The sequence below is a fragment of the Hipposideros armiger genome, unplaced genomic scaffold (assembly GCF_001890085.2).
Source record: "Hipposideros armiger isolate ML-2016 unplaced genomic scaffold, ASM189008v1 scaffold_266, whole genome shotgun sequence".
In the NCBI taxonomy this organism is placed as follows: Eukaryota; Metazoa; Chordata; class Mammalia; order Chiroptera; family Hipposideridae; genus Hipposideros; species Hipposideros armiger.
The window spans coordinates 2,163,998-2,172,645 of record NW_017731616.1 but is presented as its reverse complement, the minus strand read 5'-3'; the positions used below and the strand labels follow the sequence as shown (position 1 = coordinate 2,172,645).

The 8,648-nt window shown below is 42.3% G+C and overlaps 1 pseudogene; it reads right to left on the bottom strand.

Annotated features, from left to right (window-relative positions):
- Positions 1–7,568: 7,568 nt before the first annotated feature.
- On the bottom strand, positions 7,569–8,126 carry LOC109390382 (protein BUD31 homolog pseudogene; annotated as a pseudogene).
- Positions 8,127–8,648: the final 522 nt, after the last annotated feature.

Genomic DNA, 8,648 nt, shown 5'->3' with positions numbered 1-8,648 from the left:
TCCCATCACGCAATGTGGGTGTTGCTGAAAGTGCAGAGTGAACATCCCAGCTGTCTGAGTTTTTGACCTGGGTGGTAAAGGGATGTGGGGGATATCACCTACTCCATCAGCGTTTGCAACCCTCACTTCCTGGACACAGAGATCTAGCAGGTTTTAGCCATTGAAAAAGAACCATGTCTCTCACCCACTGTTGCCTGCCCGCCTGGGCTCTGAGTATTCGGGCCTGTGAGCTCAGAGTCAACAGTGAGGCCACCGCTTTGGCGCCTCAGAACCTCGGGGACTTCTCGCCCAGTGGTGGGCGCGCTCGCGGGTCAGGAACCCTAACTTTCGCTGTTTTTGCTGTAACCATTAAACAGGTAATAAAGTGAAATGGGCCTAGTTAAGGTCAGGCAAACCTACAAGGCAGATGGCGAAATGGGATCTGAAAGTTGTGGCAGTGTACTGAACGGACAGCCCAGCACCACAACCGCTGGAGAAAGGGTCCTTTCTGGCTGTGAACCGCAAGCGTCTGCCCATTCTCGTCAAGCCCTTTGGGTTTACTCACACTCCCACAGACAGCAACAGGGACAAAATCCTCAGCGGAGATTCAACAGGGACAAAATGCCAGTCCCAAACTCGAATTCGTGTGCGGGGCCAGGGGGTCCCACCTCCAGGATGCACTTCTTGCCTGTTTCGGTATCTGCCCAAGGTCGCTCCAGGGATCACTCTGGCGCAGTGCCTCTGCACCTGCGAGCTTCCTGAAGAAATCTCTCCTTCGCTTCTGGGGTCGGAGGCGCGCACTCAACTTCGGGACTGTCAGTGTCCCTTCGCATCTGTCCAACTGCGCTCACAGCACCCAGCCCTGGAGAGGTGGGTGTGGCGTGGCCTTCTCTGGCGATCCCCAGGCCAGAAACCCAGCCCCAAGTCGCAAAGGCCTTGCCTCTGTAGCCCAGGCCTTAGTTCGAGTCCTGACTCTGTTGGGTATCGGTCAAGCAAGTGATTCGGTCTCTCTAAGCCCTGGTTTCCTCAATGTGGATAATTTTGTACCTATCACGTAGGATGGTTCCCAGGAGTCGGTGAGAAAACAAAGGGCTTGGCAGAACTCTGGGTGCTCAAGTAAACGTTTAATAAGTAAATACTAGCCATTGCTGTNGCGCCACTCGGCCGGCCCCGATCATGAATATATTCTAATAAAAATTTATTTAAAAAATAAAACCAAAATTCATAGTGTTCTCCCCAATTTGGGCCTCCTCCAATATCCTCTGTCTTGCTAAACAGCACCACCATCCATCTAATTCTTCATGCCAAAGAACTAGGAGTCAGCCTTGATGTCTCCCTCCCACCAAATTCTATTAATTTTACTTCTTAAATATTTCTGGAATCATTCACTTCTCAACATTTTTCCTCTCTCCACCTAGTTTAAGCCACCACCACATAGCACCTACATCACAGGGGAAAACCACTTAATTGGTCCCCCCACATCCATTCTTATCCTTTCTATAGTCCATTCTCCAAATAACAAAGTGTTCTTTAAAAAAAAAAAGAGAGCGAGAGAAGACAATAAAAACTCTGTGAAATACCTTGTTAAGAGGATGAAAAGATGAGCTACAAGATGGGAAAGAATATCTGCAAATAACATATCCAATAAAGACTGGAATACATAAAAAACACTCAAAACTTAATAGTAAAAATGCAAACAATCCAATTAGAATATGAGCAAAAGACATGAAGAGATATCTAACCAAAAAATAATAATAATACATACATACATGGCAAATAAACACATGAAAAGATGCCCAACATCATTAGCTATTAGGAAATTGTGAATTAAAACCACAATGAAATACACCACATGCCTATCAAAATGGCTAAAATGAAAAATAGTGGCAACCCCAAATGCTGGTAAGGATGTGGAGAAACTGGATTCATACATTAATGGTGAGAATAAGAAATTAAACAGCCACTCTGGCAGTTTGGCAGTGTATTGATTTGTAAGAGCTGCCATGACAGAGTACCACAGACTGGGCGATTTAAATAGAAATTTATTTACTCACAATTCCAGAAGCTAGGAGTACAAGATGAAGGTGTCAGTAAGGTTGGTTTCTTCTTTTTCCCCCCAGCTTTATTAAGATATAATTGACATACAACATTGTATAAGTTTAAGGTGTACAAAGTGTTGATAGTATACACTTATATATTGAAAAATGTTTATCACCATAGCGTTAGCTAACATCTCCATCCCAGAGTTGGTTTCTTTCGAGGCCTCTCTCCTTGGCTTATAGATGGCTGTCCTCTCCCTGTGTCTTCACATGGTCTTCCTTCCATGTGTGTATCTGTGTCCTAATCTCCTCTTTTTATAAGGACACAGTCATTTTGAATTAGGGCCCACCCTAATGACCTCATTTAACATAATTATTGTTTTAAATACCCTATCATGAATGCATTCTCATTTTGAGGTACTGGGGATTAGGACTTCAACATATGAATTGAGGGGAGGGAAAGAAAATTCATCTCATAAGAGACAGTTACTTTAAAAACTAAACAAGTAGCTACCATAGGACCCATCAATTGTACTTTCTGAGCATAATGGCCAGAGAAACAAAGATTTGTGTTAACACAGAAACATATACACAAATGTTCATAGCAGCTTCATTCATAATAACCAAAACCTAAAATCAACCCAGGTATCCTTTAGTGGATAAATGGTTAAAAAAAAACTGTTGTGCATATGTACCATGGAATACTACTTGGCAACAAAAAAGGGCAAACTATTGATACACACAACAATCTGGATGAATCTCCAGAGAATTATGCTGAGTGAAAAAAGCCAGTCCTACANCGGCAGCCCAGCTCCAGGTTGAGCTGTTGTTCAGCATCTTAGCTGTAGAGGGCAGTGTGACTGGCCCTCATATGTGGGATCTGAACCGGGGCCCTCTGGAGTCCCAAGCCAGCTCTTAACCATCGCGCCACTAAGCCGGTCCTGTATTTGTCTGTTTGGCATCCACTCTTCACAAGGCCAATTATATTAACTATATTTTCTTATTTTCTGTATTCTTGATACTCTGGCATTTGGGGGCCTTAGAGACCCAAGGAGAGTCTACCCCTCCCAGAGCTTGCTAACTCCTAAAGTTAATAACAACTTGCCTAAAAGCACACCTTTCATGTGCAAACTAACCAATTCCCCCAGCCTATATGCTCAACTAGCTTCTTATCTAACTAACTCACACAACCAAGCCTATATTTCCCTTGCCCTAAATCAAACCCAGGGCCAGTATCAGGCAACCAGGGACAGCCTCTATACCCCACGACCCAACAGAATTATTCAAGCTAGCCCATTCTAAATTGTTTCCTCTGCCCTGCCTCCTCTTGCCCTGGGAAACCGCAATAAAGGCCCTGGTCTAATGCTTTCCCCTCCCTTCTGTCTTCTGCCTCCTAATCATCCTGGTGTTTCCTCTAAGGCCCTGTGTGACTGGTATAAAATCTTCATTCAATGGCACAGAGCTCTCCATGCCCTCACTCACTCACACCTCTATAAATTAAATCATGGGTAAAATATGTAACTACACACATGTAGCTATGTGTCTTTTTTTTTTAATTTTTTTTTAAGAAATTTTATTGGGGAGCAGTGTGTTTTTCCAGGACCCATCAGCTCCAAGTCACGTAGTTGTTTCAATCTAGTTGTGGAGGGCGCAGCTCTTTAGCTCATGTGGGAATCGAACTGGCAATCTTGGTGTTATGAGCTTGTGCTCCAACCACCTGCGCTAACCAGCCACGCTGCTATGTCTTTAAAAATTTCAGGGATTTCCATTTAGAAAGGAAAAGCCACCATTTTGTTTTGTTTTTCATTTTAACTATGGAATTAACTGACTTTCCAGTTCATTCAGGCCTCAGCTTATGCCCTTGAGAAATGGGAACATGACCACTGAAAACCACGAAGTGATAAAACTGCAGATTTAAATAGTGATTTAGCTGAGCAGATTATGCCCTAGTAAAAAAAATGGGGGTGGGGGGTAGGGATCTATCTCCCTCCTGTCATTTTCAACAATTGCTATAGGTAAAAAAACCTTGGAACTAGAAAGCCAAAAGGTGCAGATGGTTTTGATTTTGAGGAAGTCTGTAAAGGAAGCCAGGTTGGGGATTTCAGCTAGACCTGAAGAGGGGTGGATCACAGCAGAGCACCTGCTATAGCCCTCAAACTTTCATAGAAAAGGGATTGAGATGCCTTTTTAAAGGTGTGAATGTGGAGACCAAGTTTTTATGTAAAAAAAAAGATTTGAAGCAGAAGTCATTAGAGACCCAAGAGAAGCTAAAAGTTAAACCAAATGTAAGTCAGAGAAGGTGTATGAATGGGTAATTTAGAAGTTATAGGTTTGCATTAGGGCAGAGGTCTGCAAACTTCTATAAAGGGCCAGATAATATGTATTTGCAAGCCATACTGTCTCACATCAACTTAATTCTGCCACTGTAGCATAAAAGCAGCCATGGACACTACATAAATGAATGTGCCTGTGTCCCAATAAAACTTTACTGATGGGCACTGAAATTTGAATTTCACATAATTTTCATGTGCCACAAAACAGTATTCATCTTTTTATTTCTTTCAGCCACATGAAAATATAAAAACCATTCTTAGTTCCAGAGCTACAGAGTGTGCTGATCCCCGCCTTAGGGAATGGAGGTTAGAAGGTTATAAAGATCCCAGGAGAAAAAAATACTTTAGGCTTTGGTTCTTGCTCTGAGGATACCTGTTGATGTGGGAAATCTTGCAAAACCCCTTGACGAGGGGCTCCTACACTTTATTACTCTTCAATTCTGAGTCTCCTGTGGTGTATCCAATCCTTGCTCTCCCTTTAACTAACCAAAAAGGGTCCTAAACCTCTTTTCTCAGGTTGCTAAGGGTTTCTATTCTGTGTTAGGCCAATGTTACATTCCTGAGCTAAAGAAAATGTCAGGATGGGCTTATTTATAAGCCATAAGAGCATTTCTTAGATTTAGAACCTAAAAGAAAGGCCTTAAAATAATCTGATACAGCTTCTATGTTATAGCTAAACAAACAGAGGTTCAGAGTGGGTAAACGACACGCCCAACGTCACCCAGCTTGTTGGAAGCCACATTTCCAACTTCTTCCCAATTTCCATATTTCCATTCCATTACTTCATTTTCACTGTCGGGAAAAAATGATGACACTTGCCACGGAATTTGGGGGTGGGGGGAGAGAGGGGGACTGGATAAAGATATTGTAAACAAACACTTTTTAAAAGAACATAGAACATAATTAAAATGTCATTACCACACCCACAGAATATTTTTGTACTGCCAAGGAGGAAGAAATCATGGCGCTCAGGAAGAGAGGGAGGGGCTGAGAATTATTTGCAAGGGATCCTCAAATACACTCTTTCACTAAGTATTGTCTACACAATAATAATAATAATAATAATAATAATAATAATAATAATAATAATGTCTTCCACACATAAATATTCAATAGCAGTAGTTCTCAAAGTGCAGTCCAGGAACTCACAGGGGTCTTCAAGACCCTGTCAGATGTTCCATGAGGTCAAAACTATTTTCATACTAACACTAACACTTTTTTTGCCTTTTTCACTTTCAATCTTTCAAAAATGTATAGCAAAGGCCATATGGTGAGTAATATTGTATCAAATTAAATGCCAAAGTAGATAAAAGAATCCAGCTGGCTTCTATCAAGCAAGACATCATAGAGATTTGCAAAGATGTAAAACAATATCACTTTAATAATTTTTTTTTGTTTGGAAAATGTCATTTTTCTGACAAATATGTTATTTGGATTAACATCTAATAGATTTATTATTTTTTAATGAATTGAATTAACAAATATTTTTAATTTTTTGTTTTAATTTCCAATACAGTAAATATCAACAAACAAGTAACCTTTATTTTACTGTTACTCCTCAATAATTTTAACAGTATAAATGAGTCCTGACCAAAAAGTTTGAGAACTCACTTTTTTTTTTAGCTGTTTTATTCACACACACACACACACATAATTTGAAAATGTTACTGGATTTATAATAGCCTTTTGTCATTATGTATTTTCTTAATCAAAGGATACTAAAAGTACTACCATTATCACAATGACCTTTATTGCCACTAAAATAAAATTAGCATCAGTGCAGGAATAATAAAATAAAATATCGAAGATAAGAAAACTGGAAATGATCCTGTTTCTTCAACAAATCAATGGCAAGAAAATAAAGAGTGAGAAAAATAGAGAATGACTTAGAAGATATACGAACCAAATGCAATGTGTCAACCTCATGAGAAACAGATTCTAACGAACCAACCATTACAAAGCACTTAGGAGACAATTGGGGAAATTAGGATACTAAGATATTCGATGACATTTAGGTATCATAATGGTATTTTTTTAAAGAATGACTTACCTTTTAGGAATACATGCTGAAGTATTTGTGGATGAAATCATTTGCTGTCTGTGATTTCCTTCAAAATAATCCCGGGAAGCTAGAAGCAGAAGGCAGTGAGGTCGGATGGCCGCAGGAGCTCAAGCAGGCCGCCGCGGTTGGGTGAGGGCTGAGTTCCAGGTGGGTGAGAACGCTCCCGTGGTGCAGGGCGGCCAGGGACCTCCTGAGCTGGGCGGCTTGGGCCTGGTGCGGGGCGCCGATGGGATGAGCAGGTAGACCAGTAAGCAGGGCCCACACACCTACTGCAAGGGCCATGCTACTATGGGCACCGACGCCCGTACCGCCACGAGAAGTTCGTGCAGATCAAGGAAGTGGTCCGTGGGCTGGTTGTGCTGGAGCTGGCCCGCTCCAGGCTCAAGCCCCACGTAAACTACCGTACACCTGCGCGCTAGTTTAGGTGCACGACAGCCCAACAGCCCTTTCGGGAAGCAGCAGCACCTGCTATTGAAAAAGACTTCAAGGACAGGACTTGTGACCCTGAGCACCTGGGAAAATATGATTTTGAGCCTACCCAGGAAGGCAACCAATCCTTCTAGCTGTACCACCAAGAACTTCCCGCGCTAGGAGCAGAGGAACGGTGGTTGCTGGGTGTCCTCTGTGAACTGAGGACTGTGCCAACCATCTTCACGACCGTTACTCCCGTGGGTGGGCGAGTGGAAAGGCTTTTTCCTCATTCCTCTTGAAGACCTTGGCTACCAAAAATTAAATTAAATTAAAATTTTAAAAAACTAAACAATCCAGTGGGGAGGGAAGTTGAGAGAGGTGTAAACAAGATTAACCATGAGTGTTGAAGCTTAGAGGTGGATCCATGGACCACTATTTTTTCCAATTTTGTGTATGTTTAGAAAAGTCCATAATAAAAAAATTTTTTTTATTTGGTTGCCATGCTAAAAAAGTGGAAAACTACTTCCCTAACTCATTCTTTTTTTTTTTTTAGTTTTAAAAGTTTTATTTTTATAAATCATAGCTGATGAACACCAAAGCCTTCACATGTAGAGACCGAGTTCCAACTTGGGCCTGGGGTACCACTCCGCAAGAAGAGCTATTCCCAGGAAAGGGGGTGGCGCAACGGGCAGAAACCTGCAAAGTCCAAAGTCCTGGGTGGAGAGGGGTCCGGGCCGGAGAGCCTCAGCCAGAGCAGCCCCGGCAGCCACAGTGTGTGCACTCAGTGATCCGGCCCACTTCCAGCTTGCTTTGGGGGACCCTGCAAATGCAATTTGTCCCAAAATTGGTGTCCTGTGTCTGAATGCATCACAGGCAGCATAAGTTCTCATACCCCTGCTTTTTCCATTTTGCAATCAGGTTTTTGTCTGCGTAGCCTTCTTTAACACAATATTCATATAGTTATCTGCTGATGGCTTTCCGCTTATAGAAGAGGTCAAAGATATAGCGAGTTTTCTGGTGATGGACTCTGAAGATGGGCCAGAGAGACTCTGCTTTCCTTTTCCCCTCATGTGGCTCCGGCTCAGAGTCTCTCATCTTTTGATTTAATTCATCCAGTGTCGGCTCAATCAACTCCCAGCCATCTGGGGGAGCTTTCTGGCTTCTTTTGACTTTAGGCATTTTTCCCCCTACAAGATAATTTGCGAAGATCTTAGGATCTGCTTCCCAAGAGTGTAACAGAAAAATCTCTGGTCTCTTCAGTTACAGGCTTAGGTTCTTGTCCAGCTCTACCACTTACTCTGTGACTTTTGGGGAGGGAGGGTCACATTCCCTCTCTCTTTCTCAGTCTCAAGGGAACCTCTGTCGCTGTCGGCCCCCATTCTTTACACTTCCGCTTCCCAGGTAATGGCTTTAGGATCCCCTAACTCATTCTTGATTTAGCCATTTGCAAATCAACAAGCTATATAATTTTGAGGCAGGGAATTAAATGAGTCCCTCCCTTGTAACCAGAACATCAGACTGAAAGAAAAGGACAGACTCTGAGCAAAAATCATACCCCAGGAGTGATTACAGCTTAGAGGAAAGCAGGTATAAAAAAAATAAATAATAAAAAATAAACCCTCAATGAAGTCTCTCTCACTTTGGGCCAAACACAGAGCCCGTGAAAAGAACCTTTAGATCTTGCCCTGGCTACTCCAAGGCACCCACCTGAGTATCCATCAGTCTTACCAACCTGTAAGTACACTAGTCTTCCCTAGAGAGACACCGTGTTACCACGGGTAACCAGAAGCTCCTGAGATGGATCAATAATGAAGGTGGATGACT